Source organism: Balaenoptera ricei, chromosome 18, assembly GCF_028023285.1.
Source record: "Balaenoptera ricei isolate mBalRic1 chromosome 18, mBalRic1.hap2, whole genome shotgun sequence".
Classification (NCBI taxonomy): domain Eukaryota; kingdom Metazoa; phylum Chordata; class Mammalia; order Artiodactyla; family Balaenopteridae; genus Balaenoptera; species Balaenoptera ricei.
In genome coordinates, this window is record NC_082656.1 from 75809793 (window position 1) to 75817244 (window position 7452).

At 35.5% G+C, this 7452-nt stretch overlaps 1 pseudogene; it reads right to left on the reverse strand.

Annotated features, from left to right (window-relative positions):
• Positions 1 to 4434: 4434 nt before the first annotated feature.
• On the reverse strand, positions 4435 to 4547 carry LOC132352806 (U6atac minor spliceosomal RNA; annotated as a pseudogene).
• Between the last annotated feature and the right edge of the window lie 2905 nt (positions 4548 to 7452).

A 7452-nucleotide genomic window follows, 5' to 3' on the forward strand; every position in this document is an offset into this window, starting at 1 on the left:
AATCAATCCATCCATCAGTTAATTAACTCATCCACCACTTAAATTTGTGTTATTTTACATTTTCATTCCTTTTTTTGCCACACCGCGTGGCTTGTGGGGTCTTCATTCTCCAACCAGGGATCGAGCCTCGGCAATGAAAGCGCAGAGTCTTAACCACTGGACCGCTGGAGAATTCCCTTCATTCCTTTATTTTTCAGCACCCAGGCACTGTTCTAAGGCACTAATGAGTGGGATCCATGAAAACCTTCACTTTTCCTTTAAGATTGAAGTCAGAATAGGATTCTCCGTGACGCCTCCCTGCTTCATCTGACTTGGGCTGAGTTGGGTGTTTCTGGTCTGTGCTCTCACATCACTGCTACTAATTGTCATCACACCACTCTGTGCAGTTCGTTATTGGTGATTTGCTTATATTATTGGAGAAACCTGGGACTTGAGATGCCAGTGTCTGTCCCAGCCGGACACAAGGCTATGGCTCAATATTAAACTCTGAATTTGTGAGGACAGGAATGAATGAAGAGGTGTTTGGACAATCTTTTTGCCCCCTTTTTTAGTGGCTCAAAAACTACAATGTTTTTAACGACCCATTTATATAGGTTTCCAGATAGCCAGGTATAAAAGCACTGCTCTTTGACCAAGGGATCAGGGGGGCAGATTAGACGCTCTGTTAAAAGTTCCTCTCAATTCCCTTCTGGTTATTACCACGGACATGGAGGGTGACCCAAGGTGATGAGGCCGGCGAAAGATCTAATGTAATCTTAGGTTGCATTAATAGAAGAATGGTATCCTTTTCACAGAAGATAATAAGCTCCCTGCACTCAGCACAACTAAACCCACACCAGGAAAACTGTGATTAATTCTAGGTGCCTTACTGAAGCAGGAGAGCATCTCTCTAACATCTCTGCCAGAGGTCAGTGGGTAATGAACCCGATCTTACATAAGCAATGGTCGAGGGTGCCGTGGATGTTCAGTGGGAAAAAGGGGACATCAGCATAGAAACAGGCCTTACTGCATTTGAGGTCTGTTATGTAGAGGAGGAATTAACACTTATTCCCCTGGGCTTTCAGACCTAGGTTTTGGGAGCAGAAATTACCCACAGAGTAGATTTCAGCTAATTAAAAGAAAGAATGTTTTAACAATTGGAGCGAGCTCCCTTCTGTAGTACTAAGTTTCTCAGTGCTAGAGATATGCAAGAAGAATGACTACTATATGGCAGGTAGCTGATCTTTTCAACAGCTTTCAGATCTAAGATTCTACTCTTCCAAGATGGTGACCTTATTTTCCTCATCTCTAAAGAGTATTCAAGAAGAAATGGAATTTAAGTACATTAGAGCAATTTAGGTACCAAGGAAAAAGAAATTCCTGAAAGGCAACGATATTTCACGAGTAGGACCATCAGAAGTTTTAGGAAATCTCAATTGCAGATCAACTTGAAAGATAGTTTCCATAGTAATTTATGAAAATGATTTAGCTACTTGTGTTCAAAATCAAAAGGAAGTAAATAGACAGGTTCTTATTACCTCCAACTCATGGTTTAATTTGACCTTTAGAATGTCTTTCCCCACAGCAAAGCATTTCTGAGCATGGGCATATTTTAAATAAGAAAAACTATAACAACAATAAACAAAAATCAGAAAGGGCAGTAGTGAGATTAGTGGTTTATCCATTCATCAAGGGTATTGCTAATTAAATAAGTTGAGAAACTTGACTAACATCTCACAGAATCCAAAACTACTGCTTTGTTTTTGAAAAATTATTCTTGTTCTGAAAAATCCAGGCAGTTTTTCATTTTTTATCTCCAAGCATTTAAGTATTTTTAAATGTCTGGAAGTTTTTTCTTTTAACTAATTTTTATCCCATATTTATGCAGAGAGTTTTATTTTAACAAATCAACAAATATATATTTTATTTTGGTCTTGCGGTATGAAGTTTTAACTGCTATTATTTTTATAGTTTATCTATACTGTCTTTGCTTACTGCAGGCACGTAAATTCCATTATCATTAATAAGGACTATACAATGAAAGCATATACTCATTAGTGTCTAATGTACTTCTCAAGGTTATTCTAAGGTGCAGGAGTTTAATGAGTACCTAATGAGAATTCTAGTATCACTGATTAAGAATATCTATCATATTTCTGATATGGATCTCACAATCTAACACTGGAAAGCTAGTAAAAAAATTAAGTCCCAAATAGCTTCTTTTATTAATAACATATGTGAAAGGCACTTTGTGTTGACAAAGTTATAACTTTAATTTAGTCCATTAATACTTGATATCTGCTAATCTCATAAGTAATTCATCACAGTTTAAATTTTCATGCAGTTTATGACACCTTTTTTGATAAATATCGTACAACACTGGAAAAAGCTAGGGTCATATTTTAAAATAGAACTTTCACATCTTAAAGAACTGCCCACTTAAAATTGAGTTGAATTTTTTATTATTGCTTTGAATAATAATCTAAAATGGAGGAATCAATAATCTGTGAATATTGTGTGAGTGAGGTTAATCTAGATAGTTCAGACCAACCTTATCATCTCTCTATTAACATAGGTTCTTAAGGAAGAGAAAAACATTTCTAATTGTGGAAGATGATCTGAAAATTCCAATGATTGGTTTGATTTGAACCTTTTAGTCTACAGTTGACCCTTGAACAAAGCGGGGGATTCAACTCTGTGAGCAGTTGAAAATCTGAGTATAACTTAGAGTTAGTCCATTGTATAGGTGACCCCTGCATATCCATGGTACCACATGCACGGATTCAACCAACCATGGATTGTGTAGTGCTGCAGTATTTACTACTGAAAAAAAATCCACGTGTCAGTGGACCTATGCAATCCAAACCCATGTTGTTCAAGGGTCAACTGTATTTTATTTGCTAGGTTTAAAAAGTCAGTTTAAAAAATATAAGGAGGAATTATTTAAACAGGCTTCTCAGCAACTTTATACATTTTCAGTTAAACAAAGTTTTTGACATTTCCATTGGTTTTGTACTACAAGCAATGCTTCCCATGGTAACTGCTTTTTTTTTTTTTTAAAGCACTAACTGAAAAGTTTCTTTCCCATGGCTTTGATAGGTTAATGAGAGTCCGCCTACATTTATGAAAGGGTGGTTGTAATGATCACATGAGGTAATATATATCAATGTGCTTTATAGCCATAAAAGGCTTAATAGTTTGTAACTTGTTTTTGTTGGAGATCAGTGAGAATGGTCTGTAAAGTCAATGGCTTCTGAATGGGAATTTAGTAGGTGTAATAGACGTGTGAAATGATCAGCATCCAAGAAACGGGGTTCCAATGCTTGCTCTGTCTCTGTCTCCCTCTGTCCCTGCTTCTCTCCTTAACTCCCTCCCTCCCTTCCTCTCTCTGTCTCTCTCTCTCACACACACACACTTCAACTGATAGCATTTTATGCATACTTCCTGTAAGTAGACCTAAATCCCACATAGATTGAATTCCTTGGTTAGAAAAATATATATACTGTCACTCAGATTGACCCCTGGTAGATTTCTTAACCCATGAAGATAAAGAGAAGCACGTGGGACCATATGACATGTGCCCTAGGAGGTGGAATCTGGAAAATCAAAGTAAAATGAGTGAAGATCATGGTAAGAACTGATTAGCTCTGCCATATCCTTTCTAGAGCCAAAAAAGAAGAACAAATCGAGGAGGGGGGAAGTTTTTTGGTAGAGCATTCAAAGTAGGAAAAGGGAAACCCAGAGTAACTGATGGGACATCTGAATATGAAACAAATTATTAATAGATCTTGTACAGGTGTCAGAATTTTATTTCTGAATACTTCTTGAGTATCATACAAATGAGTGAGCATTAGAATGAATCATGGAATCCCACTGATAATCACCCAATTTCTCTTTGGCAAGTATATTTTATTATTTATTTATTTATTTATTTTTGGTCACGCTGTGAGGTTTGCAGGATCTTAGTTCTCCGACCAGGGATTGAACCTGCACCCTCGGCAGTGAAAGCTCGGAGTCCTAATCACTGGACTGCCAGGGAATTCCCTGGCAAATATATTTTACCTCCTTTACAAAAATGAGAGACTTTTGGTACACCCATTATGGTGGTATAAAGCCTTAGGTTACTTTGATCTTATTTTTCCTTCTCTTGTCCATCTGGAAGAGGATATACTAAGTAGCAAGTAGTTTAAAGAAAAGAGAGGAAGGGAAACAAGATGCCTAAGTGAACCATACACTAAATCATTACTGCCTATAATAAATTTGGTATGAATTTCAAAACATGGAGGATTCAGTACATCTCTCAGGTTGGTATGTACCTAAAAGATTTCTATCAAGATCACTTATTTAAAAACATTTAATAATTTTGGGGGGTTATAATTTACTTATCAAAAGCATACAAAGCATAACCGTATGGCTCAATAAATGTCCACAAAGCTTACCCATCACCTAAATAAGGAAATAGAGACCCTGATGAGACTACATACAGGTGGTGATGCCTTAAGTAAAGTCACAGGACCTCCTTCTCCACGACAAGTGAAATACCAATCTTCTCTCCATTCAAATAACACTGTGATTCCTTTTAAGATCAAAGAATAATCAGATTTATTGAAGAAGCTGATCCAGATAAGTCCATAGCTGAAGAAATGCAAGAGTTAACTGTGAAGCTCTCCCAGTCGGTGACTTTTATAGCTGATAATATTTTTTGTTCGTCTGCTTGCTCTTTATCTTTAATAGTTCTGAGCGTTTGGCATTTTGCCCTCAAAATGTTATGGAAATCATATCCAGATTTTTTGAAAGCAAATCTGTTAGGCTCAGCATTTTTCTGAGAGTTTCGAAGAAATGACTCAGTCACAATTTAAAAAGTTAATGTGTTTGCTGGCGGGTGAGGACTTTAAAAACATTAATTTGTACACCAGGTGCAGTGGGATCTCTTCTGTGAAGTAAGAGGCATGGGTCAAAATCTCAACCTCTGTGACTTGGGGGATATTCCCACGTGAACAAACCTGTACTGTCCAAGCTGTTAAGAGAATCGTAAAGTGAAAGGGGTAAGATGAAGAGCTCAGCTTTTTCAGGAATTTTGGTTTCCTGTTAAACTCAGTGAAATGAGAAAATCATGACATTCATGGTGGATGAGTGGCACAGAGAGGGCTAAAGAAAATCATTAATTATAGCCTTTTCTTAATTCTTTGCAGTTATATGCCCCTATTCTACAGCAATGCCTTTGTAAGATCCTGTTTACTTTAATGCAGGAAAATATTTTATTTCATAAACCACTGCCAAAATTACACATTTTCTATTTAACGACACAACAATCAAAAGTGAACAACATAAGAATATATTTATATATATACACCTAAAACTAAAACAACATCGTAAATTAACTATACTTCAATTAAAAATATAAAGTGAAAAATATGATCAACTGACTTTTTGCATTTAACTTCTTTTCTTCTCTTGCTTATTGATGGAAAAAAAAAAAACACCCAATCATTGAACTGGGTAATCCTTAAGGAAATCTGTCAATGCCCAGCATTATCTAATGTACCTTGTTCATGTATTTAGATAACTTCTAAAACGTTTTGCAGCTGCATAAACACATACAATGTAATAAAACAAAACATAAATAGAAACATACTAAGAGTAGAACAGAAGTAGACAAATAAAGGTGGTCCACAGAAATGCATGCAGTGGAGTTTGTTTAATAAACTAATAAGGTTGGGCTAAATGTTCTGAGTTTCCTTTAAAAAAATTAAACAAGAAAATCCTCTTAGTTACTTTTGTCTTATATTTTCTTTTAACAGTTTTATAGCTTTAGGTCTTATATTTAACTATTAGATCCATTCTGAGTTAATGTTTGTATGTGGTGTTAGATAAGGGTCCAGCTTCATTCTTTTGCATGTTGATATCCAATTTTCCCAACACCGTTTATTGAAAATACTGTCCTTTCCCCATTGAATGATCTTGACACCCTTGTCAAAAATCATTTGACCAGATATGTGAGGGTTTATTCCTGGGCTCTCTATTCTATTCCACTTTTTTATACGTCTGTCTTTATGCCAGTAATGCACTGCTTTGATGACTGTAGCTTTATAGTAACTTTTGAAATCAAGAAGTATGAGCCCTCCAGCTTTGTTCTTCTTTTTCAAGATTGTTTTGGCTATTCATGGTCCCTTGAGATTCCATATGAATTTTAAGATAGGTGTGTCTATTTCTGCAAAAGAACGTCACTGAAATTTTGATAGGGATTATATTGAATCTGTAGATTGCTTAGTATAGTGTTGACATCTCAATATTGAATCTTCCAATCCACGAACGTGGGATGTGCTTCTATTTATTTATGTCTTCATTGATTTTTTAAAGCACTGTTTTGTAGTTTTCATTGCACAAGTCTTTCACTTCCTTGGTTAAGTTCACTCCTAAGTATTTTATTATTTTTGATGCTCTAGTAAACTGAATTGTTTTTATGATTTCCTTTTCATATTTTTCATTGTTAGTGTTCAGACATGCAAGTGATTTTTGTGTGTTAACTTTGCATGCTGCTACTTTGCTGAACTATTCTAACAGGTTTTTTTTGTGGAATCTTTAGGGTTTTCCCCATATAAAATCACATCATCTGCATATGGAGATACTTTTATTTTTTCCTTTCCAATTTGGATGCCTTTAATTGCTTCCCCCTGGAAGTTTCAAGCCTTCAGAGTTCTAAAATAGTTATAGTAGATTGGTTCTGCTGGTGCAATTGTTGTCTAGGTGGGGAGACAGATTCCAGGTGGTTCCTACTCTGCTATTTTCCAGAATCCTCCTCAATGTACAGCTTTTATATCTTCAATTGTGTAAAAATTGTGATTATCCTTATAGGTTGACTTATTCAGGCTCTTGTGAATATTTTTGGAAGATGTAGTTGCTTTAGTATCAGCAGCTGTGTCAGCTGTGGACTTTTTTCCAACAATGTATCTGAAATCAAAAATCTAATCAACTTATTGTTGGAAGGCATAGCTGCTGTATTCCAGATATTTCCTATCTGGAAATGCCTAGGTGGGCAAGGGATTGCATAGATGTTACAGTTTTAGTCTTTAATCTTGTAAAGGTTAAAAATCTGGTTAAATAAGTCCTAAGTATCGAGAAATGTAACAATAAAATATTAAAAATAATACTTAAATACAAAGACTAGAAGAACTATCAAAGAGAAGTATAAAATAAATTGACAAATGACTAATACAGGCCATAACTGCTAGAAGATTTCAAAGAAGGGAGACATCACTTTTATGTAGCTGATTGAGAAAGGCTTTATGAAGGTTGCAGAATTTTTAAACTCCCATTCCCAAATGACTTCTCAGATTTTTTTTTTTTCATTTGTATAAATTCAACAGAAAAATCCATGAGGAATCCCAGACCTCACAAAATGATATTCAGGATACTGGGCTATGCACTCCAATGACCTTTTAGGAGATTTCTAATAAATGAAACTAGGATGCA